Raw genomic sequence first — 23,027 nt, forward strand, 5'->3', positions numbered from 1 at the left:
CTTTCCACTTACTGCCCGGCGATCTGCAGCTGTGGGGTGCATCACTTAAAAGAAAGGCCAAAACTTACCCCTCCCCTCTGGCCTGCCACACTTAGTAAGCTAATAGGAACTGAGGCATAAGTTCTAGGACAGGGAAAGAGGACAAAATAGAGAAAAAAGACACTCCATATTTACAGCACCCCACCATGTGTCACATGCGGGGCCAGGTGGTTTGCACGCGCACACACACACACACACACACACACACAGAGTCTGGCCTCATCTTTGCCAGTTAACATTGGGAAACTGAGGCTCAGAGAGGTGAAGGAACTTGCCCAAGATCACACAGCATGCAAAATGGTTGATCTGAACTTCAAACCCAGGCCTGTCTGGCTCTCACTTTGTGCTTCTCAAGAAGAAGAAAAAAAACAAAAAAAACACTTGGATCTTTTTTTTTATTTTGGTCCCCAAAAGTTATTCCCTGTAAAACCTTTGCTTTGGGTAGGAAATTATGCAAAGCATTTGCCACTGCCCCCACTTGCTTGGTAACGGAGCAGAGGAAACCTATTTTGGGGCTTTGTGCTCCAGTGATCTGCTCGCTTGGCCTGAAGCTCACCACCCGTCGGGTGTGTTGGGGGTTTTTTCTGCAGAGGCCACTTCCTGAGGCTCGAATGAGGCAAGGTCTGCCCAGCAAGACCAAAGCTAGGTTCAAGGCAAGACCTGGGGTGAGAAGCAGGGCCAGCACTGAGCAGATCAAAGGCCCCCAAACAGAGCACCCAAACCTCAAAACAAAACCTGCCCATCTCAGAAGAGGCAGCAGCTGGCCATTGGCCTGTCCCCAAGATACACAGCCCCCGAGCTGCAGCCAAGGCAGCAACCAGTGAAGCTCCCCTTCTTATGGTTTCATTCATTCATTCATATTATTCAAAAGAGCCCCAAGCTGAAACCACCTTCAAAGTTTTCCACTACATTCTGGGGGTAGTCTGTTACATGGCAATAGATATAATAACGTTTTCCTTTAGAATCAATAACAACCACTGGTCATTAACATTTGCTATGTGCCAGGCATTCTTCCCATCACTCACAGGAATTCTGACCTCACAACAATCCAAGGAAATAGATAAGACTTCCCCCCATTTCATAGAAGGGAAACCGAGGTACCCAAGGTCACCCATAAGGAGAACAGGTAAACAGATGGAGGCGTCCTCAGACCATACCACTCCACAATAGAAAAGAATAGACTGCTAAGACCCACAATAGCATGAATGAACCTCACGATCATTATGCTGAGCATAAGAAGTCAAACCTCAGAGTCAGGCAGACCAGGAATCGGATCCCAACTCAGCCACTTCCTGGCTGTGTGGCCTTGGGCAAGTTGCTGAACCTTTCTGAGCCTCAGCTTCCTCATCTGTAAATCAGGGAAATTGCACCTGCCTATAAGAGGATGCTAGAATGATGAAATGAAATGATAATATTGACTATACCCTAAGTTCTCACTCAAAGGCTGTATTTGTTTTTAATTTTGATTTAAAGAGTCCTGCAATTTATGGAAGAGGAAGCAAATCTCCCCTATTCGTGCTCCATCTAAACACAAGGGTGATGGACTAGGCAGCCCTCAGTTTCCATGGAGACTCATGACAAGGACACCCACATAAAAGCTATTCCAACCATTTCCCAGGCTTGCCACATCTGACGATGGTTGTGCCCGATGGTTGGCTCTGGCCTGGCAGTTGTCCAGGCCACTGAGGCCTCCAGAAACACAGCTCTCGCCAGACAGATGATTCCGGAAGCTCTGATCCCCAGAGTTCCGTTTCACTGAAGCCAAAGGGTATCCCCAAGGCCCAGGCAGGGGTAGAACAGTATTCAGCCCTCGGACAATGTTTATGGTACCCCTGGTGTGTGCCAGGCATCATGCAGGGCCCTGGAACAGCCAGGGGAACAAGCACAGCCCCCTTCCTAAGGCCGACCAAAAGGCAGGAGGCACCAGATGCCCACAGAAACAGCAATTACAAGTATGACAAACTCTCCAAGAGAAGAGCATGGTGGGAAGAGAGAGACTAATGGGGGCGAACACTGAACAGAGGCGGGCAGGGAGGAGCTGATCAAAACCATAGGTTCTCTGAGCCAGGAAGGCCCTCCCCAAGGAGGAAACCAAGCCACAAGGGATGGAAGCACTCAGAACAATTGTGAAAGCTTAGCACACCAGCTCACTGAACCCTCTCAACAACCCGGTGAAGTATTGTAATCCTCACTTCACAGATTGGGGACGAGGGCCCACAGAGAGGAAGTGACTAGGCCCAGGTCACGTAGGAGGAAGGAACACAGCAGATGACACCCAGGTCTCACTATCTTGTCCTCTCCCTCCCAGAATCTGACTTCTCCTTTGAGTTTTTGCTCTCAAGCCAAAGGTTCATGGGTCTCAAAAGAACTGTTGGCCCAGACGGATTCATTTGCCTCTCAGCGTAACCATTATGGCTGGTCTCATTTTCGGTTCTTATAAGTATATTTCTTGTATCACATGATCTCAGGAATCTAGGGGAAATAATGAACAACATAAACTGATGAACAAAAATATACCTGGAGACAGGGAAGCATCAATCAGACTGTCAAACCTCAGAGGGAAGGTAGGGGAGGGTGGGGGAAAAGGGAAGAGATCACCAAAGGACTTGTATGCAGGCATATAAGCCTAACCAGTGGTCATGAACAACAGGGGGGTGGGGCATGCATGGGGATAGCTTTGGGGTAGGAATGGGGGGATGAGGACAATTATGTGATACCATAATCAATAAAAATAAATAAATAATCAACTAAAACAAACAAACAAACAAAAACACAAAGGTTCACTTAACCCCTTTATTTCTCCACCAAGGCACAGGGACAACAGACTATATTCTCCAGGAGGACAGGGAGCTTGTCTGGATTTTGCACACCCTGGGCCAAGCCCAACATGGAGTAAGTGCTAACATCAATAAAGGTGTTAAAGTAAAAGGGTAGCCTCATATTCTGATATTTTACATACACATTTAGAATCTTCTTAAAGGGCAGGTGCAATTTGAGAAATCCTCTTTGACCAACTGTGTTTACTAACGTTGTAATTACACAAAATACAATTGATAAAAGGTGTTCAAAACCGCTCTCGTGCCTCTATAAGGGAGTAGAGAGCGACCCTCAAGTTGATGATGATGATGATGGATGATGAGGACACGGTGGTACATTGAAAAGTACTGCCATTGCACCCACCTAAACAGGGGTCTATTTCCCCCTTCTTGGATCTGGGCTGGCTTTCTGACCGCTTTGACCAATAGGGTGAGACAGAGTAATCTTGTGCAAGCTCCAGAGCCCAGACTTTAAGAAACCTTGCAGCTTCTGCCTTCTGCCTCTCAGAATGTTCCTTTGAGACCTCCATGTAAGGAAGCCGAGCTCACCAACTGGAGGATGGGAGGCACCTGGAGAACAGAAGCCACAGCGGACAGCTGACCACAGACAGAGGGACTCTCTTAGAATCATGCAAAATAACAAACATTGTAGGTTTAAGCCCCTATGTTTTAGGGAATTTGTAACACAGCAATAGATAACAGAAACCATTATGATCACAATCAATAACCACTACCACTCATTTAGCAGTTACTATGTGCCAACCATTCTTCCAATGACCCTATACTAACTCATTTAATCCTCACAACCATCTGATAAAAGAGGATAATATTTTCCCCTATCTATAATAATAAAAGCATAATATGCTAATTAGACAGGACAGCCAGACGACCTTCCGGACAAAGCCAGGGCTGTGAGGGCCGAGGCAGCCACCGTGGCTGCAAGGGCCAAGCCCCTTGCATGATTTCATGCATTCGGCCTCTAGTTTTATACAGGAGGAGAAACTAAGATATGCAGAGGTAAAGTAGTTTATCTAAGGTCACCCACCCGTCAGCATCTGAACTCAGGATGGCCGGCTCCAGCCCATGAGACTCTCTCTGAAGCTGAGGGAAGAAGCCAGACGCATGCTCTCCACCTATCCTCTGGCCTCTGCAGACCCCATTCTTCTGGAATTCACATCATTGGCCCAAGTGGACAGACACAAGCAGAGCTGGAGGCTGACCCCTGGATTGACATACAGAGCCAATCCTCACCTTCCAAAGTCAGCAGGAACACCGGATTGGCAAACACTGAATCAACACTCCTGAGGGAAACACACAGGTAGGTTCCTGGGAGCCTTTGGTCACAACACTTTCAGCCACCGATCAACACCTAACCTCAACTGTGTGTGTTTCTGCGTAAAGACTCCTCATGTCATAAGTATTGTGAATTCAATAGCATTGCACTCACAGCCAACAGCAATGTGAGTTAGCGTCTGAACAAAACTGATCTAATACATATTCCCTTCTCCTCACAGCCTTCTTGTGCTTAGGAACATGGGATAGCATTGGGGTAGGGGGTGCATTTTAAACAACAGAATTTCCAACAAAAATGAGGAAAATGCAGCAGTTAATGGTTTGTGAAAAGGACACTTGTTGACAGCCTGAGAGCAGACACAGAAGGTAGCAGGTGGGAATGAGCTTGTAGGACGGCTAAACTTTTCATGGTTCTGTGCATGTCCGCAGATGCCTGCAAAAGTGCCACAAGACTTGCTCCAGGAGTTATGAATAAAGTTCAGCAAGTGGGCGAATTTGTCAATGTGGTTTCCACGAATAAAGAGACCTTCTTTGGATACTGCGAGAAAGCAGCCCTCCCGCCAGCAGGCCAGGTTGCTCATGCCACACGACCTGCTCTACAGGCCGGAGAAGGACCGGACACAGACAGGGCAGAGGCGGCAGGAAGAGGAGCTGACAGTGAGGGGCAGCTCCTGTTTCTGCTCCCACAGGCCCTGGTTCCTTGGACTCAGTAAGCTTCAGAGCCTTCTTCTCAGCCACATGTTCCAGGAAACTCTCTTTTTGGCTGAAGCTAGTTTCTGACCCCACACTAGGCAACAGATCCAGGCTTGTGCACTGTGGCTGGTGGCAACTGGACCATCAGATATACTCTCTGAAATCAGGACAGGTGTCAGTGAAGACGGAGCCAGCAGCAGCAGCAGCAAGAGGAGACAATCACATGCATATGTCTAGCAAGCGTGTGCATACACAGAGAACAGAGAAGCAGGGAGTCTCGGAGCAGCCCAATTCTGGCTCAAGTGCTTCCTGACTCAGGGCTTAAGTGCCCCCTAGAAACAGACTCTGAGACCAGGATGCACATTTATAAAGGAATCACTAGAAGGGACGGGGCAGTGAGTGGGAGGCAATGCAGTCAGCACAAGGTGTCACCAAGCCCAATGTCCCCATGGGTAAATGGGGCTTACACCACTAGGAACTCTGGAAGCCAGTGAGGGCACTGGGGTATCAACCCACCAGCTTCCCATCTGTCCCGCGTCCCCTCCAAAGGCATTCATTCTCCAGGACTGCCCTGCCCCAGAGGCCAAGAACCCTTGGGCACAGTCACAGGTGTTGGCAGAGGTTTGCCACGGAGCTCAGAGCAAGCACCAAGAGTGTCTTCTCGAGTTTCTGTCCCCTGCCACAGAACCACGCAGTCCAATCACCAGCGTGCTGGAGGAGACCGAGGCCCACCCCCCACCTACTACACTCTTCCCCCAAGAGCCACAAGCTCACGTCCTCACCTTGTCCAGGTCTGCTCAGAAGTCACCTTCTCAGAGAGGCCTTCCACACCCTGCCCCTCCCTGACCCGCCCTGTCTCCTGCCTGGCAGCTCTCTATTTTCTTCCACAGACATGTAATGTACTCAGTTACAATTTGCAAGGCCAGCTGCCAACCTGTGCCACACACATCAGCAGACAATCGATTACCAGGTCATAGGGCAGACCCAAGTCTCAGCATGCGCCGAAGCTGATCAGTGCTACCTGGGACAGGCCACACTTCCAGAAGGTTCTACTGGGACTACTCAATCATTTGCAGAAGCTGGAAGTGGATGCTCAGGCCCCAGGATCAGGTGCCACACCTCAATCTAGGACAGACACCCAAGCTGATGGCAAAGCCAGCAGACATGCACGATTCCACGTTTTCAGTCTCTGTGGGAAAATAAAGCCACCTGACTCCAGGAAGCGGGTCATAATTCACCATCGTGGTCATCAAAGCAGCTGCCACACAAAGAACACCTGTGCTGCCTGGGGAAGAAGGAAGAATGTGGAGATAACCAAGGTGAAAGCAAAAAGAGGAAAGAGGTATATTCTAGAACCCGCTGTATGATACAGTAGCTCAGGGGTGGGGAATCTTTTTTTTTTTTTAATTGATATTTTTAGAGAGAGAGGAAGGGAGAGGGATAGAGAGACAGAAACATCTATAGAGACAGGAACATCATCAATCAGCTGCCTCCTGCACACTCCACACTGAGGATGGAGCCCATGATACAGGCATGTGCTCTGATGGGGAATCGAACTGTGACCTCTTGGTTCCTAAGTCGATGCTTTAACCATTGAGCCACACCAGCAGGCAAGGAACCCTTTTTTCTGCTAAGGGCCATTTGGACATTTATAACATCATTAAGGCCATACAAAATGAGCCTGCTCTATTTGGTCAAACATTTAATTAACTCACCCCTAATGCCTTGGCAGGGCCAGACCAAAAGATTCTGCGGGCCTCATACAGCCCACGGGCCAGACGTTCCCAATCCCTGCTAGTTACTGGCCCGAATTGGCTATTGAGCACTCAAAACTAAATTGGTCCAAACTGAGATGGTCGGTGGGTATCAAACACACACCCGATTTTTTTTTAAATATATATTTTATTGATTTTTTACAGAGAGGAAGAGAGAGGGATAGAGAGTTAGGAACATCGATGAGAGAGAGTCATCGATCAGTTGCCTCTTGTACACCCCCTACTGAGGATGTGCCCGCAATCAAGGTATATGCCCTTGACTGGAATCGAACCTTAACCTTTCAGTCCCCAGGCCATCACTCTGTCCACTGAGCCAAACCGGTTTCAGCCACACACCAGATTTTGAAGACTCAGACCAAACACAAGAATTTTAAATCTCATTAATAACTCTCTTGTGTGTCCATGTTGAAATAATACTTTGGATATACCAAGTTACATAACATTTATTATTAAAATTAATGTCACTTCTTTTTCCTTTTACCTTTTTTAATGCAGTGTCTAAAAAAATTTTAAGTGATATACGTGGCTGGTATTTGGGTCACATATCTCTTCTGGACAGCGCTGTCTAGAAGTAGCCGGCCTACAGCAAAATGGAGAGGTTGGCAGCAATGTGACTGGGACGGGAGAAGGGGGGGCGGGGTGTCAGCTCAGATCTTTTGCCCACTTTCTAATTGGGTTGCTTGTTTTATTTTTGTTGAGTTTTAAGAGTCCTTTCATATTTTGGATACAAGTCTTTTATCAGCCATGTGTTTTGCAAACATTTTCTCCCAGTCTGCAGCTTCTCTTTTCAATCTCTTGATCTACATGTTTATGGCAGATGGTGGGTGGGGAGAGCGGGCCTGCTATATAGTTCCTCTAGGAAGTCTGGTACCCTTGGGCAAGTCACCCAAGCTCACTTGACTCACAGAAAAAGGGCTTAAGTCACTTAAGTCACTATTGATCCGTGGCCACACACAGGTGCTCTCGCTAAGCTTTCCAGAGTGCTACACTCATCTGCCCATAGCGAGCACCCCATGGCAAAGCGAGCACCCCATGGCAAAGCGATACTAAGGAAAGTGAAAGTAAGGTTGGAATGCTGCCCACAGAAAGCAAAGGGTTGATGAGAAAACATTGCATCAACTAAGACGCATACATAATGAGCTCTGTGTAACACAGAACAACGAGCCACCCAGGGAAATGCAAATCAGAACCACAGGGAGATGCGACTTCACCCCCACTAGTACAGCTATCATCAAAAAGAAAGATAATAACAAGTGTTGGCAAGGACCAGCAAAAACTGGAACCTCATGCAATGCTGGTGGGAATGTAAAATGGTGCAGCCACTTTGGAAAACAATCTTGGCAGCTTCTCAAACAATTAAACATAGAGTGATGTGTGACCCAGAAATTCCACCCTTAGGTATATATCCAAGAGAATGAAAACATAGCCACACAAAACTTGCACACACATGTTCACAGCAGCATTATTCATTAAGAGCCCAAAAATAGAAACAACTCAAATGTATACCAACTGCTGAGTAAATAAACAAACTGGTCTATCCATAAAGTGGAATATTATTCAGCCATAAAAAGGAATAAAGAACTCCTACATGCTACAACATGGATGAACCTTGGCAACGTTATCCTATCTATTAAAGACAGGATATGCAAATTGACCATCACTTCACAACAAAAATGGTGGCCCCCACAGCCAATAAGGAGAGAATATGCAAATTAATGCAGCAGCTGGCCCGGAGCGAAGGCGGGAGGTGGCAGCCAGAGGAAAGGCCCAGGTCCTGGATGCCAGAGGGAAACCAACGCTAGGCAGAAAGGCCTATTTTTGCACAAATCTTCGTGCATTGGGACTCTAGTCTATAATAATAAAAGTGTAATATCCTAATTAGACCGGGCATCCTTCTGGTCAAAGCCACAGCAGGTGGGGGCCAGAGCCAAGACCTTTGCATGAATTTCATGCATCAGGCCTTTGTATTAAATAAAACAAGTCAGATTCAAAAGGCTGTGTATTGCATGATTCAATTTATATGAAATGTCCAGAATGAGCAAATCTACAGGCATAAGGTAGATTCCCCCCTAAAAATAAAAGTTTTAGCTCAACAGCACACATTTACTGAGCAGCTAGCCTACTGGGGGCACCTGGTGCCAGACGCTAGACGTACAGAGACAAAACAGCACTCGCCTCAAGGAAGTAGAGTCCAGTCTTTTCATTCCACAACGGACTTTGGCCGGCAACTCGGCGAGCCATACGATTTTTGGAACCAGCTTCAAAATGGAAGGTCATTAAAAGCCTTATTCTTTATTTCTTAAGATTTTTATTATTATTATTGATTTTACAGAGGAAGGGAGAGAGAAGTAGAAACATAAATGAGAAGGAAAACATCAATTGGCTGCCTCCTGCACTGTCCTCACTGGGGATCAGGCCCACAATCCAGGCACGTGCCCTGACCAGGAATGGAACCATGACCTCCTGGTTCACAGGTCGACGCTTAACCACTGAGCCACACCAACCGAGCAAAAGCTTCTTGAGAAAGGAAAACAACTCCTCACCTATATCCCAGAAGAGGGCTGTTCCACTAGCACCTGGGCTGAGCAGTCAGCATCACCGGAACAAAATCCCAGCTGTCACCTTGGAAAGTTTCCAGGCCTCCCTCCATATCAAGTGTCTCACCGAGATCAGGAAAACGCCAACATCACGTGTGGTCTGAATGAGGACATGCCAGCAGCCCAAGCGCCTACATCTTCCTGCCATCACAGGTAGTCATGCTATTGTCATGGTGAGAGCCACAAGTCTTTAGGGGAATCGAGCTACTACTTTTAAGCCTGGACCAGAATAAATACCAAACCAGGTGGAGAAGAAAGCACAAACCACACTCATAAGACCCTTCGTTTGCAGGAGAATTCTGTATCTGTAACAGCTGGAAAAGCTGACAGATGCCCAGATCCTGGCAAGGGGGAGAAGACGCGTAGTGGAGGGTGACATGAGTTGGGGCAGCTTTCCTGAGGAAACTGAACACTCTGCCCTGAACAGTCTGTCCTTCCTCCCAGAAGTTTTTAGAAATTTATCTTATGGAAATGATAGGGAAGTGCCTAAGAGTTAGCTATAAACATGTTCAATCCCAGCCCTGGCTGGCATGGCTCAGCTGGTTGGAGTGTCGTCCCATACACTGAAAGATCAAGAGTTCGATTCCTGGTCAGGGGACATGCCTGGGTTGCAGGTTTGATCCTCGGCCCCTATTGAGTGTGTATGGGGGCAGCCAATTAGTGTTTCTCTCTTGCACTGATGTCTCTTTCTCTCTTTCTCCCTTTTCCTTTCCCTCTCTCAAAAATTAATAAACATATCCTCCGGTGAAGATTTTAAAAAAAAGTTCCTGGGATCAATGATGTGTGACACAGAAAAATAATAAACTATGTAATCTCCAAAAATAAGAGATTGGTTAACAAATAAGACTAAAGTGGAAAACTATAGCCATTTCAAACAAAACAGAAGCATATATTTGGAAAATTTTTCACAATTGGAAACAACCATAATGAAAAGGACAGATGAATTCTCAAGGTGTACTGAGGCCATTAACAGCAGTCAAATATAACACTACCAATAATGATGTGGACACCTAATAAATATATACTAGTTATAGAATAAAAATTTTTAAATAAATGTAAAACATATGCATGGGAACAGTAATTATCACATGACACTGGTTTCTCTAGGTAATGAGGGGTGTATATATAAGGACTTAGCAATATTTATAATATTTTATTTCTTAAAAACAAACAGTCCTAGCCAGTTTGGCTCAGTGGATAGATCATCAGCCCGCAGACTGAAGGGTCTCGGGTTCAATTCCAGTCAAGGGCACATAACTCGGTTATAGGCTCAATCCCCGAGTCAGTCAGGGCATGCCAGAGGCAACCAATCGATGTCTCTTTCACATCAATGTTTCTCTCTCTGTGCCTCTCCCCCGCCCTTCCACTCTCTCTAAAAATCAATGGGGAAATGTCCTTAGGTGAGGATTAACACAACAACATAAAGACTCAAAGCAAATACTATGATTTGTCTAAATTGTTTTGAAGGGTGTATTCATTTGCTGTTGCTGCCAAACAAATTACTACAAATTTAAGTGGCTTAAGACAACACAAATTTATCATCTTACAGTTCTGGAGCTCAGACATCCAAAGTGGGTCTCACTGGGCTAAAATCAAGTTGTCAGCAGGGCTCTGGGGAGAATCCGTTTCCTTGCCTTTCCCAGCTGCTGGAGGCACTAGCATCCCTTGGCTCATGGAACCCCTCCTTCCTCAAAGCCTCTGATTCCATCCCTCTGACTCTGCTTCTGTCATCACATCTTCTCAGACTCTGACCCTCCACCCTCCCTCTTTCAGGAGGACCCTTTAAATGACATCAGACCCACTCAGGTAACCCAGAATAACTCTCAATCTCAAGGTTATTAACTGAATCGCATCTGCAACGAGCCTTTTACTATAGTATAGCATAACAGAGTCCTAAGTTCTGGAGATTCAGAAGTGGACATCATGTTATAGTAACAATAGCAACTGCAGCTGACTCTTACTGAGTGCTGCGGGACCCTGAGGCACTGTCCCAGAGTGTGCCGCTTAACGAGCTTACCGAATCCTCCTGAGAATCCAGTGGAGAAGCACCACTACGATCTGACTTTACAGACGGGGACAGTGAGAGCTAGGTAGCTTGGCCAGTAGCTTGGCCCTGGTCACAACGTGGTAAGCGTCAGTCAGACCCCAGAAGGCTTGCTCTTGAATACGTCAGTGTTTGTCATCTTAGTCTCCACATTCATCTCAATGTCTAAAATAGCTCAGTGACAATAATAAAACATGGTCCCAGTGAAACACAAGATGAAAGGGGCATATTATTTAAAAGTATTATAAAAGGACTCATTTTATAAAATTGGATCTATATCTTGCAAAAAAAAAATATCTGGAAAGGTGTACACAAACTGGGTGGAGGGTTGAGGGGGGGTGAAGGGGCTGTTACCCTGCCCAACTGTGGTTAAAAATGTTCCTACTAATGAATGCATGTTACTTCTGCAATGAGAAAAAAACTGAAAGTTGTTCTAATTGGGGGAAATAAAACAAGGTCAGATCAGGCCAGCTCAGGACAGCCTTAAACAGGAAACCAGCACAAGGTTCATACTTGGCCACCCGGCTTGGGTTCTCCTTGCATCCCCAGGGACAGGTCCTCCTCCAGCCAGTCCCCAGGCCAGTGGGGGGTGGGGAGGGGTAAGGGAGGGGCTGCCCTCATCAGCAGGGGCTGGCAGCAGGCCAGGAGTGGCCAGGTGTGCTCACTGTCCTTTACTAGTCTCCATTTTACAAATTAGCAAGTTCCCATGATTTTTTTTATAAATATATTTTATTGATTTTTCTTACAGAGAGGAAGGGAGAGAGATAGAGAGCTAGAAACATCGATGAGAGAGAAACATCGACCAGCTGCCTCTTGCACACCCCCTACCGGGGATGTGCCTGCAACCAAGGTACATACCCTTGACCAGAATCGAACCCGGGACCTTTCAGTCTGCAGACCAATGCTCTACCACTGAGCCAAACCGGTTTCAGCTCCCATGGTTTTGTGTGTGTGTTTTGTGTGGGTTTTTTTTGGGGGGAGGGGGTTTGTCCAAACAGAATCCTCTTCACAGGCACAGAGACCCACCAAACCCAGTCCCACCATGGCTACCAGGACAACGCATATAAGATGAAAGCAGCATCTCACAGCTTCTTCCCAACGGTGCCAGGAGGGTGCAAAAGGCCTCTTGTGCCCCAAACTGACGTCATCACTGATTCTGTTCACAGAACTTTACCCCTGCCCTGTTGACACTCCTCCTCCAAGTCCAGGCCTCCCCGGACTCGACTCGCAGAAGGGAGAAGGCAAGGAGCTGAGCTTCCTGCCTACGCCTCTTGCCCCAACCCAAGGGGCCTTAATGCCAATCGGACCCTCACACCAGGCCCAGTACAGCAGGAAGAGGAAGCGTCCACACATGTGGGCTCTGCCACACCTCCAGGGCCAGCAAATGCATGAGCGCCAGGCACCCTGCCAAGTACATGGTACAGACACCTGCAAACTGAATGCTCACAAGATCCGCCAGGGTAGCTCTGTCACTACCCCATCTCACAGAAGAGTAAACTGAGGCACAGAGAGGCTAAGAGGCTGAGTAGGTTGTCCAGGGTCCCATAGCCAGTAAGCACAGGGCCAGGACCAGAACTGGAGTGTGGATAAAGAGGAAGCTGTCACAGAGACATCCTGTCTTAACCTCAGATACTTGTGTGTCTGGAGAGAAAGAGGGGGCAGAGGCTAAGAGGGCATCCAGTCCTTTCCCTGGTCCGTCTGCTACCTTGGGTGAAGCATCCACTGTGGGGCAGGCATCGCCTCGCTGCTGGGCACCCTCCTCGGTGAGAGAACCGATGGGCCCCTGCCTCCCAGGGCTCCTCGTCTGAGGCGAGGACCCTGGGGACCTGGCACTGGGTCAGGCACTGCCAGGGGACATCAAAGTCACCACCAGGATTTCTGGCTTCCACTGCACCCTGCACAGCACTTCAGTCTCTGCCAGGACAAAACAAGACCCATCTCTTTGCTGGTCTGATATGCGGAAATGCACGCTAAGGTAGATGGAGTGGAGGGGCAGGTGGTGGGAGTGATCTCCTCTCCAAAGGGATGCACCAAGGATACCTCCTAGCAGCCCCCTCCTCTAGACAGACATCCAGGAGAGATCTGACTTACACCCACTATCCCGGAACCTCTAATTACACCAAATGGGACACACCTGCATTCCAGAGCCTGGCATTGTTGCAAGGGACAGCAGCTTCCTGTGCCCTGCCCTCTGGCTTCTCGGAGCTGGAAGTGCCCACATTCCCACTGACTCCCCTCTCCTCACAACAGCCAGATGGGAGTTCTGGGCTGGGACACCTAGTTCCCCAAACCCAGACAAAAAGAGACCCACGTCCATGCCCACAACCATGGGTGTGCAGAACTGGGTCAGCCATAGCTCACTGGACCTGGACCTGGTCCTCCAAGGGGGAAGCCTGGTTGCTTGGAGCAGAGGTTTCAAAGGGATATAGGAGAGAAGCAAGAGGCATAATAGCAAGAAGAAACCTTACCTGGCATTTCCCAGGTGTCTTTCTGAATGATTTGCCTACAGGCACTCATCTGATCCTCCTAACAACCCTACAAGGTGGGTACTGTCATTCTTTCCATTTTACAGGGAAGGAAACGGAGGCACAGAGAAGGAAGTCTCTTGTCCAAGATCACACAGCTAACAAGCCATAGAGTCAAATACAAGCAGGCGGGCTCTGTTCCCACACTGAACCAGCACACTGCACTGCCTCTGCCTCCCTATGACCCAAGCCAAACTCAGTGCAGCCAGGAAGCAAGATGACACTTGGATTACACTTAAATTCCTTTACAACAAACTCCACCTTATCCACATGGCCCAGCTCACCCACCGCCCCCATCTGCACGGGCTGCTGTAACAATGTACCACACATGGATGGCTTAACAACCAAAATTCATTGTCTCACATTCTGGAGGCTGGAAGTCCGAACTCTAGGCATTGGCAGGGTGGGTTCCTTCTGAGGGCTGGGAGGATGTGTTCTGTGCCTCCCTCAGTGGCTGGTGATGTCTGGCAACCTTTGGTGTTCCTTAGCTCGCAGATGCTTCACTCCAATCTTTGCATCCACCATCACATGGCCTTCACTCCGTGTGTGTGTGTGCGTGCGTGTGTGTGTGTGTGTGTGTGTGTGTGTGTGTTCTTCTAAGGGCGCCAGTTATACTGGAATAGGGGGTCCACTCTACTCTTAACTAATTACATCTGCAATAATCCAATTTCCAAATAAGACCATTCTTAGGTGCTAGGAGTTAGGACTTCAATATATAAATGGGGGGAGGATAATTCAGCCCATTACAGGAGCCCAAAAGCCCTGAAGAAACCAGACACCCTCTAACCTGCCCCCCTCACCAAAGCTGACCAGAGAGGTCTCTGGCCTCAAAACAGCCAATCCCCATTCACTGGCTCAAAAGATCTGGCCAATCAGAGGCCTCTCTCAGGAGTCCATCCTTGGGAGGCTGGGAAGCCAAAGCCTTTGCTAATGGGGCCACACAGAGAGTTAAGGTAGAGAGAGGCTTTGCTGGGAAGGGTCAAGCCATGGCTGCGAGGAAACCTAAGAGGGCAGTGAAAAGGCCGGTCTATGAACAGATGCCGCCTCCAGTTGCTCTTGCTCAGACAGGATGGAAGAGACCTCAGTGCCACCACCTTCCCTTCCCCTGAGGCCCAGTGGTAAGGCTATTCATTTTCCTAGATTCATGCAGGACCTCCCAAATCCCTACAATTATCTATTCTTTAGCATCAGTGGGGCTCCTGCAGCCACCTCCGCATCCTCCAAAACTAGGGCTGTGGAAGCACCTAGGATATGCCCCCTAAACCCATTTCTTATTTTTCCCAGCATCCTTTGCAGCTGGTCACAGGCCAAGTTCTGCTCAATGGGAGGTGGAAACCTCTACCTTCAGGACTGGCTCATAAAACCCTGCTAAGCCATCTTCTACTCTTCCTCTACCCTCACTTGCTCACTGGTCAGAGGATCTCGAGGTGGCCTCAGATACCTTAGGGGTCAATGATGCCAACAGAGTCCCACCCAATCCCCCATCCCAATGGATCATGACTGGAGTGATCAAGTTGTGTCGTATCACTGCATCATGTGTCACTGCAATTAGTCTTCCCTGGCTAATGCAGAAGCTTGATACCTGTGCCCTCCACCTGGGACGCTCTCTCCCCAGAGCTTCCCATGGCCTCCTCCTCCCCACTGTTTCTTTCCTTCCTGGCATCCATCACAATCCAAAGTGACTGAATGATTAACTTTTCCTATCTTTCCTATGAGGCTGTAAGCTCCTCTAGAGCACTGACTGTCCTGTTCCCTTCATCCTCAGTGACAAACATAAGACCCCACATGCACCAAGACCTCTGAGTATTTGCTAAATCAGCAAAGGAACAAATTCTAAGATCAAGTACCCGTGGACCAGGGCAGAAGACAACCCTGGAATGGCCACAGATACCGATTCCTCAACCATCCTCATGCAAGTAGGTCTGTCTCAATGTTAGAAATAAAAAGTTGTGCTGCCAAAACTGGTTTGGCTCAGTGGATAGAGCATTGGCCTGTGGACTCAAGGGTCCCAGAGGTTTGATTCCAGTCAAGGGCATGTACCTTGGTTGAGGGCACATCCCCAGTGGGGATTGTGCAGGAGGCAGCTGATCAATGTTTTTCTCTCATCGATGTTTCTGGCTCTCTATCCCTCTCCCTTCCTCTCTCTGTAAAAAATCAATTTTATATATATATATATATATATATATATATATATACACACACACACACAATATATATATATATACACAATATATATACACAATATATATATACACACATATATATATATATATACATATATATATATATATATATATATATATATATTTTTTTTTTTTTTTTTTTTTTTTTTTTTTTAAGTTCTGTTTTCACACCAGTAGGGTCCAACATGGAGAGTAGATATCCCAGAAGGGGAGCTGGACAATCCACTGGGTGCAGCAAGAAAAATCACTATATAAATGGAAGTTCCACTATTCATCTCCCCCTTTCTACAGTGCCATTCCCCTTTATGTTTGATAGCGGTGATGATATCGATGACGACAAGGCGGACAAGAGCAGCAAATACTTGAGCACCGGCCTCCAGTGTGCCCGGCCCTGCTGAAGGCAGTTACATGTATCACTTCATTTAATCCTCACCAGAGCCTAGGGAGGCAGGTTCTCTCCTTATCCCCATTCTATATACGTGGAAATGGAGGCACAAGGAGGTGGCATGCGTGGTCCAAGGTCACACCCAACTGAGTGGGAGGTCTAGCACTCAGGCTCAGAGTCTGTGCTGTTGACGACCACAGCTGCACAGCCAGAACCGACAGGTAAGTGAGTTTACAGCCACTGGGAGTCTGGCTGATCTTACTTCTGATGGATGCGTGACTAGAGGATCCTGGGACCACTTTGTACTTTCACAGAGTGGATTTATTCTTCTTTTCTTGTGTGTGGGAGTGTGTGTGTGTGTGTGTGTGTGTGTATGTGTGTAGATTTTTTAAAAATTGTTTTTATTGATATCAGAAAGGAAGAGAGAGGGAGAGAGAAATAGAAACATCCATGATGAGAGAGAATCATTGATTGGCTGCCTCCTGCACGCTCCCTACTGGGGATCAAGCTCACAACCCAGGCATGTGCCCTTGACCAGAATTGAACCTGGGACTCTTCAGTCCACAGGCCAACATTCTATCCACTGAGCCAGCTAGGGGCTTAGATTATTTTTAGACAGGAGGTGCCAATGAAAGGGGGGAAAAAAATCTGCTTTATACTATTTTTAAGAGATTTTAATAACAAATTTCAAAATACTTATTTTTTTATGGATCAGAAGCTCAAGCATGGATTTCAGAATTGGCTGAGAGGCCACACGACCCCAGCTCACCATCCTGGCTCTGCTCCTGCTTGTCCACGCTGCCCTGTCCATGGTCTCCTGGCACCTCTGCCTCCCGCTGACCAGGGCACCGCTGGAATATCCTTCCTCATGGCATCGCCAGCGCCCAGCAGAGCGTGTCCCCTGCACACAGCAGGGACGGCTGCGCTTCCCTCCCGGGTGACAAAGTGTGAGCACTGCGGCTCTCGGGCCCCCATCAGGATGCTTCCCTGTCACACAGAACTGAACGGTCTCTGAGATGATGTAGGAGCAGGAAGCCGATTTCAGGCTCTGAAGGCAGACAGAACAAGAGAAACTGTAGCTCTGCCCCTTCCTGCATGTGTGGCCCTGGGCACGTCATGTCACCCAGTCTCCCCAGGGCTCAGCTTCCTCAAAAACAAAGCGGGATGGTCGCTGTCTCCCAGGGTCACGGTGAGGATCCATTACAGGTGGCGGCAGCTGCTGCTACTACTATCATCATCACCATCATCATCATCACCATCAGATAGACAAGTCAAGAGCCTATCTGATGGTGATGTTCTGCGTCCAAGGACACAGAACGGCTCTGTCTGAGCATTCCTCATTCGGGGCAGCCACATCTTACTCAAAGGGAGCAGACAGAGAAGTGCCAGTGAAAACTGCAGGAGAAAAGCCTATTCAGTGGAGACGGACGCCATCCAAGCCCTCAGCCTGGCTTAGCCCCACACTAAGCAGACTCCACAACAGGTGGCTCCGAGGAGGATCCCGGGACACACTCCAGGCCTCACGAATAGACGAGACGCAGGAGGGCCCCAAAGTTCAACTCAGAAGGGCCCGAGCAGGCTGCTCTGCACGAAGTCTGCTCAGCTGGTCCCCAGGAGGAAAGGAAAACCCTCAGGGGGCCAGACTCTCAGGGAGAGAACCTCTTCCTGTGTTCTGTTCCAATTGTGCCCTGTTTCCCACATGTACAAAAGTACATAAAATAAACCCATTTCATTTCACGCAGGAAGTTAGGAACTACCATTATCTCGCTCGTCACACACTTAGTAGAGGGCAGAGCAGGGATTTGAACCCAGAGCCCAGGTGTGCTCATGGTGGCTGGCTCCCAGGTGCTCACATCAGTGTCTTTCCTTCCTGGATGGGCATGCGTGCCTCTTTCTCTCCACAAGGAAATTCCCCATCCTTATTTTTTTAATCCTCACCCAAGGATATGTTTTTATGGATTTTAGGGAGAGAGGAAGGGAGAGGGGAAATTCCCCGTTCATGAACCTGAGCCACCGCAGTGACCTGAGCTGGTGCAGGTGGCTGGACTCTGAGGCTCAGGCCTTTAGCCCCTGCCCGGACCCTGGAAAAACCCCCTGCCCTCCTTCCCCCCGCCCCGAGCCATGTCCCAAGTGCAGCTCCCCTGGACGGCCTGGTGGTCAACCATCTGGCTGAGCCCAGTCCTCCAGCATTACCACCAAGGCAGCAGATGTGTGAGCTAAGGTTCTGGAACCTCCCAGCCCAGGGGAAATACCAATTCAGTACCACCAAACAGCCACAGCCCAGGCCACAAAGAATGGAGGAATTGCCCAGCCCAAACCTCAGGCCCACACATCTCCTCACTCAGATGCGATGGCAGCCACTGAGCCCACTCGGGATGACCCTCCTGCTGACCTCCCAGCAAGCCTCTCCTTGGTCCCCCCACACAGGCCTCTGCTCCGCTGTGAGGCCTCTCCCACTTCCTGTCACCTGCCCCACCCAAAGGACAGAGCCGGTCCTCCTCACAGGCACCCAGTGCAGACCCTCCCTGTGGGGGTGACACGCAATCCCCACCTTGACTGGCAGCCGAGTCTGCTTCCCCTGCTTCCCCTCCAAGGCCGGGACCCCATCCCCCACTCAGCAGAGTCTAGGTCCCAATAGGATAGCAAATATGGGCTGAACTCATCAAACAGCTCCCGGACCAGTTTCTCCACCTTGGCACCACTGACACTTTGTGCTGGGATTGGTTTGTAGTGGGCTGTCCATGCACTGTAAGCCGTTCAGCAGCATCCCTGGCTTTGGTTCACTCCCTAGAGCACATGTGTCAAACACAAGGCCCGCAGGCCAAATCCGTCCCGCCAGGCCTTGCAATGGTGGCCTGCACCGCGCTGTCATCACTGCACTCTGCTGCGTTTCCATCACAATGACAGTTTATGACTGTTCAGTAAACCATTCGGCCCGCGATTTAGGCTGGATTTTAGATTTTGGCCCCTTCTCTGATTGAGTTCGACACCCCTACCCTAGAGGCCATGAGCACTCTCCCCCTCCATCATCACAACTAAACATGTCTACAGACATTTGCCAGGTGCCCAGGGGAATCGCCCTGTGGAGAGAAGCCCTCACTGCTCTGGACAGTGGGTCTGTGGGAGTCTGGCCTCCTCAGCCAGGCCCACATGGAGGGTGTGACACCTGCCAGAAGTCACATGCCACATGCCCCACACCCACATGCATGCTCCCTCATGCCAGCCTGCCCCATGCAGACCTCACAGTCACCTGCAGTCCCTAATTAGGACCCTAAAGAACACTGCAGGGGGGTATCCCCTCGGGGTATCTCACTGACAACAGGAGGCTGAAAACATGGCCCTAAGAGCCCCCGCCCAGGGCCCAAAGGCCTGCTCGCTCATCCTAAGCTCTTTACCCCAGAATTGGCTTTTCCGGTAGCTTCACAAACACACCAACCCAGCCGCCTCACACAGGACTGCCAGAGCACGATCAAAAACACAAATGGGACCACATCACCCTCTTCTTGAAACCCTTCAGTGGATCCCACCAGACAGTGTCCCAACACCTGAGCCAGACTGCCACCCGCAGAGCTGCCGGCCACTCGTTACAACTGCAGGCAAACGTAACGGCAGCAGTGCCAGAGGGCTCAACGCTCATCCCAGGCGGCTGCGTTGAGCCCCTCTGGCGTATTCCCTCCTTCACTCATTCCCAGCTATCACTATGTGGAGTGCACACCTATGTCCATTCTATTGAAAAGGGAATTCAGTCTCAGAAAACAAATGTAACTTGCCCAGGGTCACACAGCAAAGCACACTGAACGCTGCTCGACTCAGTGGCACAACGTAGGCTCCATGAGGAAGTGAGTGTCATCTAATTACTGCTGTGTCTCCAGTACTGAGAACAGGCCTGGCAGAGCAGGCATTCAAAAATGGGAGGGAGGGAGGGAAGGAAGGACGGAGAGAGGGAGGGAAGAAGGGAGTATATGTCAAACCTAGCTAATTACCACCATCAACTGGGAGTCTATTAACTTAAGGTGACCAGACGTCCCGCTTTTGGCAGGACAGTCCCAGTTTTTAACAATTTGTCCTACGCCCCATGGCGTTTTAAAAAAAAAAAAAAAAAAAAAGTCTTGATTTTTTGAAAGATTCTTTTCAAAAATTGGGACTGTTTTAAAGTGGGACCCGGGACAAATTGTTAAAAATCGGGACTGTCCCACCAAAAGCAGGACGTCTGGTCACCTTATATTAACTACCATGCTCAGTCCCAACCAGTCTCAGCAGTGACACCATCCTTAGCCACCCCAGGGAGAAGGGGGAATTGCTTTCAGTTAACTGAGGGGAGAACTACCTGGCATGGACTTCAGGAGCCAAGTCCTGTCCGGTGCCCCTCAGAACGGGTTTCTGGAGAAGGTTCCAGCAGCTTAGACTTTCGAAAGCCCCCAGGTGTTTCTCATGGCCAGCAGGACCCATCCACTCGGTGTAGCACACCTGTCACGTGCCCTGCAGCCTCCCCACCCCCCAGCTGCAACAGGTTTCTGAGTGCCTGAGAGGTTGAGTGTGGCCAAAGCAAACAGAGATGGGAAGAAAGTTGGCTGCTTCCACAGAGTTTCAAAGCAGGGCTTCGGGCTCTGGGCCATCCCAGGCCCCCTTGGCTCCAAAAACAAGAGCAACCTTGGGGAAGCTGTTTACTCTCACCCATGACAAGAGAAATCAAATGAAGAATGGCACCAAGCCACCTGACTCTACCTGTGAATGGCCCCGTTCAGAACCACATTACCGTGTGGGGAACAGGTCCTCTCACATACCGCATGGGCTGCTGTGGGGTATTGTCAGACTCCCAAGTCAATTAATACTCTTTAACTCAGAAATCACTCTACTAGGAAGTTGTCCTTTGGATATCCCCATACAGGTATAGAAAATAGAATGCACGAATAACCCTTGCGCACGGCGGGTGGGAATGTAAAACGGTGCAGCCAGTTGGAAGACAGTCTGGCAGTTCCTAAAATGATTAAACACAGATAACACTCCTAGGAATCTACCCAAGAGAAACGAAAGCATGCAGCCACACAAAAACGTGGACATCAACACTCATGGCCGCACTGTTCCTAATCGCCAAACAGAAGAAGCAACTCCGTGAACGAGTGGATACACTAATGGTGGAAGATCCATGCAATGGTATAGTATTCAGCCATAAAAAGGCAAAGAGGCATGACACATGCTACAAGGCGGACCAACCTTGGAAGCATGAGTGGAAGGATCCAGACACAAAGGCCACCATCTTAGTTAAAGGAAATGTCCAGGTCAGGGAAATCCCGAGGCGCAGAAAGTAGCTGAGTGGTTGCTTAGAGCAGGGAGAGGACTGGGAACAGAGGGTGATGCCTAATGGCTTTGGGGATTCTTTCTGAGGTGATGAAAACGTTCTAAAATTGATCATGGTAGTGGTTGCACATATCTGTGAATACACTAAAAACCATGGAGTTGTTCATGTTAAATGAATTGTATAGTGTGTGAATTGTATGGTGCGTGAATCATAAAACTAAAAGAAGAAGGAGAAGGGGCAGGGGAACAGGATGAGGAATAGGAAGGAGAAGAGGAAGAATACAAAGATAGCAAAAGACCAGGAACAGTCCAGGTCCCTCTCCAGGGGTTACACTGTTACCTGCAGCCAGAATGCTGTGTGGCCCTGAAAAAAGGCAGGACAATGTGCCGATAACAAACCACCTCCAAAATAATTATTAAATCTAAAGAAAAGAAACCAGGTGCAGAAGTGTATACAGTAGGTACCCACTTGTGCAAAAAAAAACATGACACACACCCACAAGCATAGAGTATTTCTAGAAGATAAACTTGACAATGAGCTTGCCTGTGCAGCATGGGATGAAGGCTGAGGAAGAAAGACTTTTATGATTTTTTTGTTTTTTTCCCCCCAAGTATACATTTCAATTTTTCAATTAAAAAGTAGTCAAGTTCTGGCCACTGTGGCTCAGTGATTAGAGCATTGGCCCATGCCCCAAAGGGTTGTGGGTTTGATTCCTGGTGACGGGCATGTATCTGAGTTACAGGTTACAACCTTAGCCCTGGTCAGGGTGTGTGCAGAGGCAATCAATCAATGTGTCACTCTCACATCAATGTTTCGCTCTCTCTCTCTCTCTTCCCCGCTCCCCCTTTCCACTATCGCTAAAAATCCATGGGGGAAAAATTTCCTCAGGTGAGGATTAACTTTTTTTTTTTTTAAGTAGTCAATTTAAAAAATGCAAATTAAAGCAAGTCTCTGCAACTGATACTTGCTTAATTAAGTATCCTCACTCTGTTAAAAAAAACAGTCTTAGAAACTTTAGGAACTGAGCCAATTGCCTAATCTAAGGGGGGTGGGGAAGGGAAGACACCTCCACCAGAACCAGAAACTCATCAGAAAGCTGCAGAGCATGCTCTGTCCACATGAGCTACGGTCAAGGCCTTCACCCTGTGGTTTGCAGTGAGATGAGACAGACATGTACCTCGCCACCAAGCTCTGAGTTTCCACAAACTCTGGCCTGTTAGTCCCTAAGAGGGCAGAGAGCTTGGCCAGCGACAGACACCAAATGACCCTGATGCCATCAGACTGAGCACAGCCCCTGCTGGCCCAGGTGAGCTGTCTGGGTGTCACTTCCAAGTTGGCCTTAGAAGACATGGGCTGCACTTCTCTCACCTGCTCTAAA

General features: G+C 48.6%; 1 protein-coding gene and 1 long non-coding RNA gene across 3 annotated transcripts in view; both read right to left on the minus strand.

Moving 5' to 3' along the window:
• On the minus strand, window positions 1–22,512 carry LOC118720535. The gene is made up of 4 exons (XR_004988464.1): window positions 22,502–22,512; window positions 21,747–21,749; window positions 6,514–6,635; window positions 1–11 (listed from the first exon to the last, which is right to left on the minus strand). It is a non-coding gene; the product is annotated as an uncharacterized LOC118720535 (long non-coding RNA).
• Window positions 1–23,027, minus strand: part of PLCG2 (phospholipase C gamma 2) — a 145,604-nt gene that overhangs the window by 116,531 nt on the left and 6,046 nt on the right. The gene's annotated exons all lie outside the window — the stretch shown is intronic.

Source organism: Pipistrellus kuhlii, unplaced genomic scaffold (assembly GCF_014108245.1).
Source record: "Pipistrellus kuhlii isolate mPipKuh1 unplaced genomic scaffold, mPipKuh1.p scaffold_m20_p_17, whole genome shotgun sequence".
NCBI classification, from domain to species: domain Eukaryota; kingdom Metazoa; phylum Chordata; class Mammalia; order Chiroptera; family Vespertilionidae; genus Pipistrellus; species Pipistrellus kuhlii.